General features: G+C 42.4%; 1 non-coding gene across 1 annotated transcript; it reads right to left on the bottom strand.

Moving 5' to 3' along the window:
- Nucleotides 1-3,376: 3,376 nt before the first annotated feature.
- LOC141722339 (small nucleolar RNA R71) lies at nt 3,377-3,483 on the bottom strand. Its single transcript, XR_012575359.1, has one exon. It is a non-coding gene; the product is annotated as a small nucleolar RNA R71 (small nucleolar RNA).
- Nucleotides 3,484-11,164: the final 7,681 nt, after the last annotated feature.

Below are 11,164 nucleotides of genomic sequence, written 5' to 3'. Positions count from 1 at the left end.
CTCTTGTAGGAATAACTCCCTTTACAACCCTAGCTGAGATTGCTCTCACAGTTGAAGCTAGGAGTTTAATTTCCAATGATCCTACTATAGGGGAGGCAAGTTTAGAACATTCAAGTGCAAGCTCACTACAAAATGAGCAAGGGTTTGAGGCTAGAGTACATGACAATAACCTAGCTAACTCCCATCCAATCCCAATGGAGGTTCCCACCACAAGTGAGGAACAACAAACTATTAAAACCACAGAGCAATCTATGAGCCAAACTGTGACTTCAGTCACAGGTGGTTCCAACCCAACATACCAACCCTCTACTTCTCAACCACAAAAAACACACCTCATCTCCCAATGGTTACAGGAATCTAAAGCTCAACCAACTATTGTAGATGATCTTCTAGTTGATCAGATGTCTGGACTTGCTCAAATCTCTCAACAGCTGCTAACTTCAGATATGTCCAACCAGGATTATCAGGCCATAATGCTCACATATCAGACAGAGGTACACGAACAACAAGCTAAAATTGTTAATGAAGCTGAACATGATGGAAACTGTGATGTTTGGCTGAACAAAGACTACAGTCTTGAGATGGTTGATGTTTTGGCCAAATTCAGGGAAGACTATTTGACCATACTGGGAAGCAATGTAAAAGCCTTAACTCCCGAGGAAGTCTATGATGCAGTTAATGAGGTTCACAAGGCTCAACTCAAAGCTTTTCACCTATTTCGTAAAGCTCTAGAATTAACATTGACTAATCATCAAGATAAGATCAGAAAGCTGGTAAGAGAAAAGATGGATGAGATTATTCCTTCTCAAGTCAAGATCACTTCTAAATTCCAACATTTTGCTGACCATATGGTAAGATTTGATATGACTTCTGTGGAAAAATATGTCAAAAATCTCAGACAATCTTTTATAGCTTTTCATGAGGTGGTTCAACAACATATTGCAAGTTCCAATGATACAAAACTCATGTTGAATCAGCTCCACCAAAGCAGATATGAGCCTTCAGCACTTCTCATAGAGGGTATCAAACAGGCTGTGCAAGACACCTTTGGTATCTCTCTTCCTTCAAGTTCTCAACAACCCATCTCTACGTCAACAAACTTACAGATTCAAGCTCTTCAAAGTCAAGTTTCTACTCTTCAGTCAGCAAATGAGTCTTTAACATCTCAAGTCTCCCAACTCACAGAAATGGTAGCAAGTCAACAGGCTGATATCCAGACCCTGGTGGACTCTCACAAGCACTTACTGATAAGTGGCATTTTATACCACTTAGAACGTCTTAAAATGGCTTAAATTGGTGTCTTGAAATCAAGTATTTTGTGTATTTAATGCGTTTTTTTAGTGTTTATGCATTTCAGGGTATTAGTTGCATTTCGGGGGAGGAATCATCAAGAATAAGCCTTGGCATGTGTTCACCATTGCGAGAGGAAAGGAATGGGCAGATTATGGCGAAGAAACGGAGCAAGCTTGGAATTTTTCCAGTAGGGTCCTGCGCGCCCGCACAGCAATGCTGAGTGGTCGCGCAGCAGCCTGCGCGCCCGCGCAGAAATGCTGAGCGGCCGCGCAGGGTCGGGGAAAAAAGCTGAATTATTTTAGACTTCTACTTCTGTGTGGCTTCCAACTTCTATGTAATCTGGGTTTTATGGGACTATTATATAGGTAGATTTGAGACGTTTTCATGGAGAGTAATTAAGGAGATTATGTTTTAGATTGTGTTTTACGCAAGGAGCGAAGGAGATAAGGAAGAAGACCGATTTAGCACACCGCAACGAAGAGGAAGCATATATTCTTGTGATTCTTGTTTTGTTGTAATGTTGGATGCTAGTTTTCTTGCTTTGACTTATTTACTCTTGTGACATACTCTGTTTTAATATAATTAGTTTAGTTATTATTTTCTTGTGTTTGTTTATCATGATTTCATATGAACCCATGATGGCGATGAGTTCTGTTATGGGCTAATCGTGATCATGGGGTTACAACGGATTTATTATGGAATTCTTTAGTTAATTGTTTAATACTTTAGTGTGTGATGATTGCATGATATCTAGTATTGGTTGTGCGTATTCGTCTTATGTGCGTCGCGAACATATAAGATAGGGTGTTGATCTCTTGTGAAGCGACGGTGGATCTTGAGATTTAGAACTTACCATGCTAGCATAGGTTCATGTACGTTGTGCATGATTAGTGGGTAACTCTAACAGTTTTATTTGCCCTATGTAATCAAAAGGAATAACTTGTGCTTAAATCGTTGTGTTGTCAATTTCTGTAGACATATAGGAACTCAACATAATTGATGACTATTCAACTTCTATCTTAATTGTGGATGCTTGGTAGAATGGTATTAGTACAATGAAAGTTGGCTTTTATCAGTTTCGTGTTATTCGATTAATGTCATCACTGTCACATGCTAAAGGTAATAACAATGGCTATAGAAGGAAGTAATAATGAAGTTGTGATCTCATGAGTGTTTTATTATTGATAATTTGAAGTGTTAGTTAAGTGGTTAGTTAAGTAGTTAATTATAGTTAATATTTGATCAACAATTTTAAGTGTTATTATCTTGACATTGAGAAGTAATCATACATTGGTGAGTGAGTTTAATTAGACAATAATTTAGTCTGAGTCTCTGAGGGAGCGAACTAGAAAGTATTCTATATTACTTGCGAACGCGTATACTTGCGTGAATATTAGTGCGTGTTTTCGCCCTAACAAGTTTTTGGCGCCGCTGCCGGGGACTCGGCGTATTTGTTTAGTTTATGTACTTACCATCATTGGTCATTAGGACTCAGTGATTAGGACGTAGTAGTTACTTACTCTTTTCGGTTGTGTTTCAGGTACTTTAGCAAGCGTTTATGCAAACTCGTTCTCGTGCTCGTAAGAGGACTTTAGATACAACTGAGGAGACAGACGAAGTTCTTGATACTCCGGAGAAGTTAGATTTTAAGGATTCGGATTCAGGAACTGAGCAGAAAGAACCAGTAAACATGGGAGATCGTATTGTTCAAGCTGATCCAGCTCTTATGGATTTTTCTCGGCCTAAAATTGATGATATTCAGTCAAGCATCCTTCATCCGGCTATTCAAGCTAACACCTTTGAAATCAAGCCGGGCACTATTCAGATGGTGCAGAATTCTGTTTCTTTTGGAGGAGCGGCAACTGAAGACCCCAACATGCACATAAGAAATTTTATCGAGATCTGCAGCACTTTTAAGTATAATGGCATGACTGATGAGGCTATCAAGTTGAGGCTTTTCCCATTCTCACTGAGGGATAAGGCTAAAGACTGGTTACATTCTGAACCAGCTGGGTCCATCACTACGTGGCAAGATCTTGCACAAAAGTTTCTGTTGAAGTTTTATCCAATGGCAAAGACTGCTGCTATGAGGAGTGCTCTTACTCAGTTTGCGCAGCAACCTACAGAATCTATGTGCGAGGCTTGGGAACGCTACAAGGAAATGTTGAGAAAATGTCCACATCATGGAATGCCGGATTGGATGGTAATCACTGGTTTTTATAATGGTTTGGGGGCCCAATCTCGGCCCATGCTCGATGCAGCAGCTGGAGGCGCCTTATGGGCTAAAAGCTATACTGAGGCGTATAATCTTATAGAGACGATGGCTGCAAATGAGCATCAAAACCCAACTCAGAGGATGACGTCAGGCAAGGTAGAAGGTATTCTGGAAGTTGATGCAGCCACCGCTATTGCAGCCCAGCTCCAAGCGCTATCAATAAAGGTTGATTCTCTGGCTACGTATGGAGTTAATCAAATAGCTATGGTTTGTGAGCTTTGTGCAGGTTCTCATGCTACGGATCAGTGTTCTCTTATCAACGAATCTGTTCAGTATGTGAATAATTATCAGCGACAACAGCAGCCTGTGCCAGCGACCTATCATCCTAATAACAGAAATCATCCAAATTTCAACTGGGGGAATAATCAGAATGCTATTCAGCCACCATATCAGCAAGGGGTGAGTAAACAGTTTAACCCACCTGGATTCCAGCAACCACAGCAGTATGCTACAAGGCAATCATATCCTCAACAGGGAAGTGCAGCTGCACCTACTAGTGCTGATTTTGAGGAACTTAAGCTGTTGTGCAAGAGTTAGGCGATTTCTATCAAGACCTTGGAAAATCAAATCGGTCAATTAGCCAATGCAGTGCTCAATCATCAACCTGGCACTCTTCCCAATGACACGGAAGTACCAGGCAGGAAGGAAGCTAAAGAGCAAGTCAAGGCTATTACCTTAAGGTCTGGGAAAGTAGCTGATGCTGAAAAGGCAAAAGAAGTCGAAGCTGAAGTTAGAGATGAAGAATCTAAGCAAAAGGAGAAAGCGGCGGAACCAAGGAAGACTACTGTTGAACACACTCTTCCTGAGGCTAATACAGGGGAGAAACAGCTCTATCCTCCACCACCTTTTCCTAAGAGATTGCAGCAACAAAAGCTGGATAGACAGTTCGGGAAGTTTCTGGAGGTGTTCAAGAAACTTCACATCAATATACCTTTCGCTGAGGCTCTGGAACAAATGCCTAGTTATGCGAAGTTTATGAAGACTATTCTTTCAAGAAAGGTGAAACTGGATGACCTTGAAACCGTTGCTCTCACAGAAGAATGCAGCGCTATTCTGCAACAAAAGTTACCACCAAAACTGAAAGATCCAGGAAGCTTCACCATTCCTTGCACCATTGGCAATCTAACTTTTGACAAGTGCCTTTGTGATTTGGGCACAAGCATTAATCTGATGCCCTTGTCGATCTTTAAAAAGCTGGATCTGCCTGATCCAAAACCCACATACATGTCGCTACAATTGGCGGACCGTTCCATTACTTACCCAAGAGGCATAGTTGAGGATGTGCTCGTCAAGGTGGATAAGCTCTTCTTTCCAGCAGATTTTGTTATTCTGGATTTTGAGGAAGATAAGAAGATTCCCATAATCTTGGGGAGGCCTTTCTTGGCTACTGGCCGTACCTTGATAGATGTACAAAAAGGGGAACTTACTATGCGGGTCCAAGATCAGGATGTGACCTTCAACGTATTCAAGGCAATGAAATTCCCTACAGAAGATGAGGAGTGCTTAAAAGTGGATGTGATTGATTCCGCGGTTACTTCGGAACTCGAGCACATGCTAATGTCTGATGCATTGGAAAAGGCCTTAGTGGGGGAATTTGACAGTGATGATGAAGATAGCAACGAGCAATTACAATATCTGAACGCTTCTCCCTGGAAGCGAAAGCTGGACATACCATTTGAATCTCTTGGTACTTCTGACCTTAAGAATGCTGAAGGGAAGCTCAAACCATCAATAGAGGAAGCACCTACCTTGGAGCTCAAACCACTACCTGAACACTTGAGGTATGCTTTTTTAGGTGATTCATCTACGTTACCTGTTATTATTTCAGCTGACCTTTCAGGTAGTGAGGAAGACAAGCTCTTAAGGATTTTGAGAGAATTCAAATCGGCTATAGGATGGACCATAGCAGATATCAAGGGGATAAGTCCTTCATATTGTATGCATAAAATTCTGCTAGAGGAAGGTAGTAAGCCAACTGTGGAACAGCAACGAAGACTGAATCTTATCATGAAGGAGGTGGTGAAGAAAGAAATTTTGAAATGGCTAGATGCAGGCATCATTTATCCTATTTCTGACAGCTCGTGGGTGAGCCCCGTACAATGTGTACCTAAGAAAGGAGGTATCACTGTGGTCGCAAATGAAAAGAATGAGCTCATCCCTATTCGAACAGTTACAGGATGGAGAGTATGCATGGATTATAGGAAATTGAACAAAGCCACAAGGAAGAATCACTTTCCTCTTCCATTTATTGATCAAATGCTTGACAAATTGGCGGGACATGAGTATTTTTGTCTTCTGGATGGTTATTCCGGGTATAATCAAATTTGTATTGCACCAGAGGATCAGGAAAAGACTACCTTCACTTGTCCATTTGGCACATTTGCTTTTCGTAGAGTTTCGTTTGGGTTATGTGGCGCCCCGGCCACCTTTCAGAGATGTATGATGGCTATATTCTCTGACATGATTGGAAATAACGTCGAAGTGTTCATGGATGACTTCTCCATCTTTGGACACTCATATGATGAATGTTTGGCAGCATTCGAGACTCTCAAGAAGAGTTTGATCACTGCACCAGTTATTACAGCACCAGATTGGACAGAACCGTTTGAGATGATGTGTGATGCGAGTGATTATGCGGTAGGTGCAGTTCTGGGACAGCGCAAGAAAAATCTCTTCCATGTGGTCTACTATGCGAGTAAGACTTTAAATGGTGCCCAATTGAACTACACCACTACTGAGAAGGAGCTTTTGTCTATAGTCTTTGGCTTTGAGAAATTTCGATCTTATCTGCTTGGTACGAAAGTAACAGTATTCACTGATCATGCAGCTATTCGCTATTTGGTTTCTAGGAAGGATTCGAAGCCGAGACTCATTCGTTGGGTTCTTTTACTTCAGGAATTTGAGTTAGAGATCAAAGATAGAAAAGGTACCGAGAATCAAGTAGCTGACCATCTCTCTAGGTTGGAGAATCCCGATTCTACTTCACAAGATAGGACGTTAATCAATGAATCTTTTCCGGATGAGCAGTTGTTTGCAATTCAGGAGGAAGAACCATGGTTTGCAGATATTGTAAACTATCTTGTCAGCAATATAATGCCTCTTAATTTGACATCCGCGCAAAAGAAGAAGTTTCTGCATGAGGTGAAGTGGTATATGTGGGATGAACCATATTTGTTTAGGCAGGGAGCTGACCAGATCATCAGGAGATGTATCCCGTTCTGTGAGACGGAGGGGATATTATGAGACTGCCATTCCACGGTTTATGGTGGACACTATGGAGGTGAGAAGACGGCAGCTCGTATTCTGCAAGCAGGTTTTTTCTGGCCTACTTTGTTCAAGGATGCTCATCAGTTTGTTTTAAGGTGTGATCGTTGCCAAAGAGTGGGAAATTTGTCAAGGAAGGATGAGATGCCATTAAATGTGATGCTTGAAGTCGAGGTCTTTGATGTGTGGGGAATCGATTTCATGGGGCCTTTTATCTCATCTTGCAATAATCAGTACATCTTGCTGGCAGTCGATTATGTCTCAAAATGGGTCGAAGTTAAAGCTTTACCGACAAATGATGCAAAGGTAGTACTAAATTTTCTTCATAAGCAAATTTTCACAAGGTTTGGAACGCCTCGGGTAATCATAAGTGATGAAGGATCGCATTTTTGCAACCGTAAGTTCACTTCTATGATGCAGCGTTATAATGTGAATCATCGAGTAGCTACTGCCTATCATCCGTAAACAAATGGTCAAGCGGAAGTGTCTAACAGAGAGATAAAGCGCATTCTAGAGAAGGTTGTTTGTCCGTCAAGGAAGGATTGGTCTTTAAAGCTCGATGAAGCTGTTTGGGCTTACAGAACAGCATACAAAACTCCACTAGGGATGTCACCGTTTCAGTTGGTGTACGGTAAGGGATGTCATCTACCAGCGGAGCTTGAGCATAAGGCCTACTGGGCATTGAAGAAATTGAACCTGGATTTAGATGCAGCTGGTAAGAAAAGAATGCTTCAGCTTAATGAACTTGATGAATTTCGACTTCAAGCGTACGAGAATAACAAAATGTATAAGGAAAAGGTGAAGAGGTGGCACGATAGGAAGCTACATCCTAAGTTATTTGTACCAGGGCAACAAGTTCTTTTGTTCAACTCTCGGCTCCGACTTTTTCCTGGGAAGTTGAAATCAAGGTGGTCTGGACCTTTTATTGTCAAAAATGTGTTTCCACATGGAGCGGTGGAAATTTTTGAGAATGATTCGGACCAAGCATTCAAGGTTAACGGTCAGCGGTTGAAGCACTACTATGGGGACATGGCAAGCTGAGAGGTGGTTAGTGCCATTTTGTTGACTACTTGAGAAAGGTACGGAACGTCAAGCTAATGACGAAAAAAAGCGCTGCGTGGGAGGCAACCCATGAATTGTTGTTACAGGAACCCTTAGAAGTTGATAATCTATCCAAAAACACAAAAAAAATCAGAAAACAGGGGCTGAAAAAAAAAATTCCAGAGACCCTCTGCGCGCCCGCGCAGCTAGGCTGAGCGGCCGCGCAGCTTGCTGCGCGCCCGCGCAGAAATGCTGAGCGGCCGCGCAGGGGTCGAGTTCCAGAAAATTTTTTGCAGTTCAGAAAAAAAAATATATATATAAAAACACAAAAACAGTTTTAGCCCATAAACCCACGAATTGTTCCCACTACCCCATGATTTTATCCCTTACTTCCCAAACTCTAATCTAATCCACACCATATATATACATACACCTATCCTACATATCTCCCACAAAACTTCCTACACTTAAACCCTCTCATAAACATCAAAAATCAGTTCTTACACACTGCTATTCACGAATCAATGGCACCCAAGAGAGCACGCACTATTGACAGCAGCAGCACAGTTCCTACTGCTGATTCTTCGAGGGGCACTGCTGCAAGGCTTCGGTTAACTGACAGAGCTGCGGAGGAGGAGTACACTAGGCTGTTGGGGAAGCCGATTCTGAAGTAGAGGGGGTTTTTACCATTAGGGAGGGATGGTGAGTTGTTGCCCATGATTGCAGAGAAGGGGTGGATAGCTTTTTGTGAGTCACCCGAAGCAGTACCGATGAGCGTTGTTCGCGAGTTCTACGCGAACGCGAAGGCTGAAAAGAATGGGTTTTCTGTAGTCCGTGGGCTGACGGTTGATTATCATCCTGCGGCGATTCGCCGTGTGATTGGACAGTGAGAGAGGAAGCCCGAGGAAGAGAACTGGAATGAAAAGACTGCTGAGGATTTTGACTTGGATTTGATTTGTGCGACTCTCTGTCGACCGGGCACAGTTTGGAACCGCAGTCCAGCCAACAATGAGTATCGTCACTTTCCGGTGATCGCCATGAACAGGTATGCCCGTGCATGGAATGCATTTATATGTGCTAATATTTTGCCTTCTTCACATGCACACGAGGTCACAGTTGAGAGAGCACAGCTGTTGTGGGGAATTCTGAATGAGGAATACTATGTGGATCTTGGTGAGTTTATCTACCAAGGGATTCTGAAGTTTTTGAGGGGAGCAAAGCATATGAACATCCCTTATGCATCCACAGTTACGAAGCTATGCCGAGCAGTGGGAGTGAACTGGCCGGCTCATGAGCAGTTGCAGTTGCCAGCAGCTCCGATAGATTCTGGCACTCTGAATGGGATGCAGGAGTGGACCGGTGGTGAGCCTGAGGAGCATGGGCTGGGTTATCGTCTTCCAGGAGGGCGTCCAGCACGAGGTGCTACTATGGCTAGGCCAGGGCGTGGTGAGGCTGGTTCGTCGAGAGCTCAGGAGGGTGCTGGGATGGGTGATGCCCAGTATAGGAGGCTTTCACGGCGGATGGATGCCATGTATGAGACGCAGAGTAGGTTTGCTCAGGAGCTCACCCTTGCGTTAGGGACTGCTTTTCGAGGCCTTGGTGCTGATATCCAGTGGCCAGTTTTTGGTGAGGACTCTGCATACCCGCCGCCTGATACTCCACCCGCTGAGGGTGATGATGATGACTCCGAGTAGGTATACCCTGTGTTCCTTTTTACTACTTTCACTGAGGACAGTGAAGATTTTTAGTTTGGGGGTGGTAGTTAAAGGAATATTGTGTGTGTGTCATTTAGTTACATATTCATGATAGTTAGTTCATATAGTTGCATAATTTATGCCATATAGTTTTTTTTATGAATGTCATGTAGCTCATGCATTTACTATGATCCCTTTTGCAATGATTTATCGACTGAATTGTGAGATTGATGCGAGTGTAGTGATAGCATTAAAGTGATATTAAGTTGTGTAGGTTGATATGCATGCTAGAAACAAATGTAAATCCACTGAGTCTTAAAGAATGCGTAAGGGCTAGATTGTTGTTATGATTTGGTTGTTTTCAAGGTCAATCTATTTATTATGCTTAGAATTCGATTATAGGTTCTTAGTGATAAAAACATGAAAAAGAAAAATTGTTTTGGAGAAAAAAATATGGAAGTTGTTGCTAGTTGTGGCTAGGCGTCAAATGGCTAGTAGCCGGCTCGCTTATGTTGCGAGTAGTCTAGGGTTGAGTAAGATAGAGCGAAACGCACTTGCTCAGAAGTTATGAAAAAACAAATATATATTTTTTGCATAATTGATCAAGAGTGGGCTCTTTGGTATTCGAGTTATTAAGTTCTTAGGGGACTTTGTGCCTAGTGACCTAAGGCTTTTAGAGTCTGGGATCCGCTAACCTAACGCTTGTTACATGGATACCATTGTATAAGTCTTTTGTGGACCTCACTCATTGCACGGTCAAATAAGTATTTGAGTTGTAAATAAAAAGCACAATTCTGTAGTAAGCTCCAGAGTTCTTGTAGTGTTGTATATCACTTTGTGCCTAGAATTTTTATTCTTTGTATAATCGTAGGATTGCCTTGAGGATAGTCTAGTCATAGTAATTGGTCTAGTTCCGAAGCATATCTGTTAAGCATTTGCACACACCACGTTTCTGGCTGTTTATCCGGTTGCATGAGTTTATTGATCTTTAGATGTCTAACTGCATTCGTTGAGATGTGACAATTTGGTTGGATAATTGTAGTAAGGGGGATCGTTGCATTTTCATATAGATTGCATTCATGCATATTTTTATTTGTTTTGAGTCTGTGACGCTTGAGGACAAGCATCGATTTAAGTTTGGGGGTGTGATAAGTGGCATTTTATACCACTTAGAACGTCTTAAAATGGCTTAAATTGGTGTCTTGAAATCAAGTATTTTGTGTATTTAATGCGTTTTTCTAGTGTTTATGCATTTCAGGGTATTAGTTGCATTTCGGGGGAGGAATCATCAAGAATAAGCCTTGGCATGTGTTCACCATTGCGAGAGGAAAGGAATGGGCAGATTACGGCGAAGAAATGGAGCAAGCTTGGAATTTTTCCAGTAGGGTCCTGCGCGCCCGCGCAGCAATGCTGAGCGGGTGCGCAGCAGCGCAGCAATGCTGAGCGGCCGCGCAGCAGCCTGCGCACCCGCGCAGAAATGCTGAGCGGCCGCGCAGGGTCGGGGAAAAAAAGCTGAATTATTTTAGACTTCTACTTCTGTGTGGCTTCCAACTTCTATGTAATCTGGGTTTTATGGGACTATTATATAGGTAGATTT

Source organism: Apium graveolens, chromosome 4 (assembly GCF_009905375.1).
Source record: "Apium graveolens cultivar Ventura chromosome 4, ASM990537v1, whole genome shotgun sequence".
Lineage (NCBI taxonomy): Eukaryota > Viridiplantae > Streptophyta > Magnoliopsida > Apiales > Apiaceae > Apium > Apium graveolens.
This window is presented reverse-complemented; position numbering and strand designations above follow the sequence as displayed.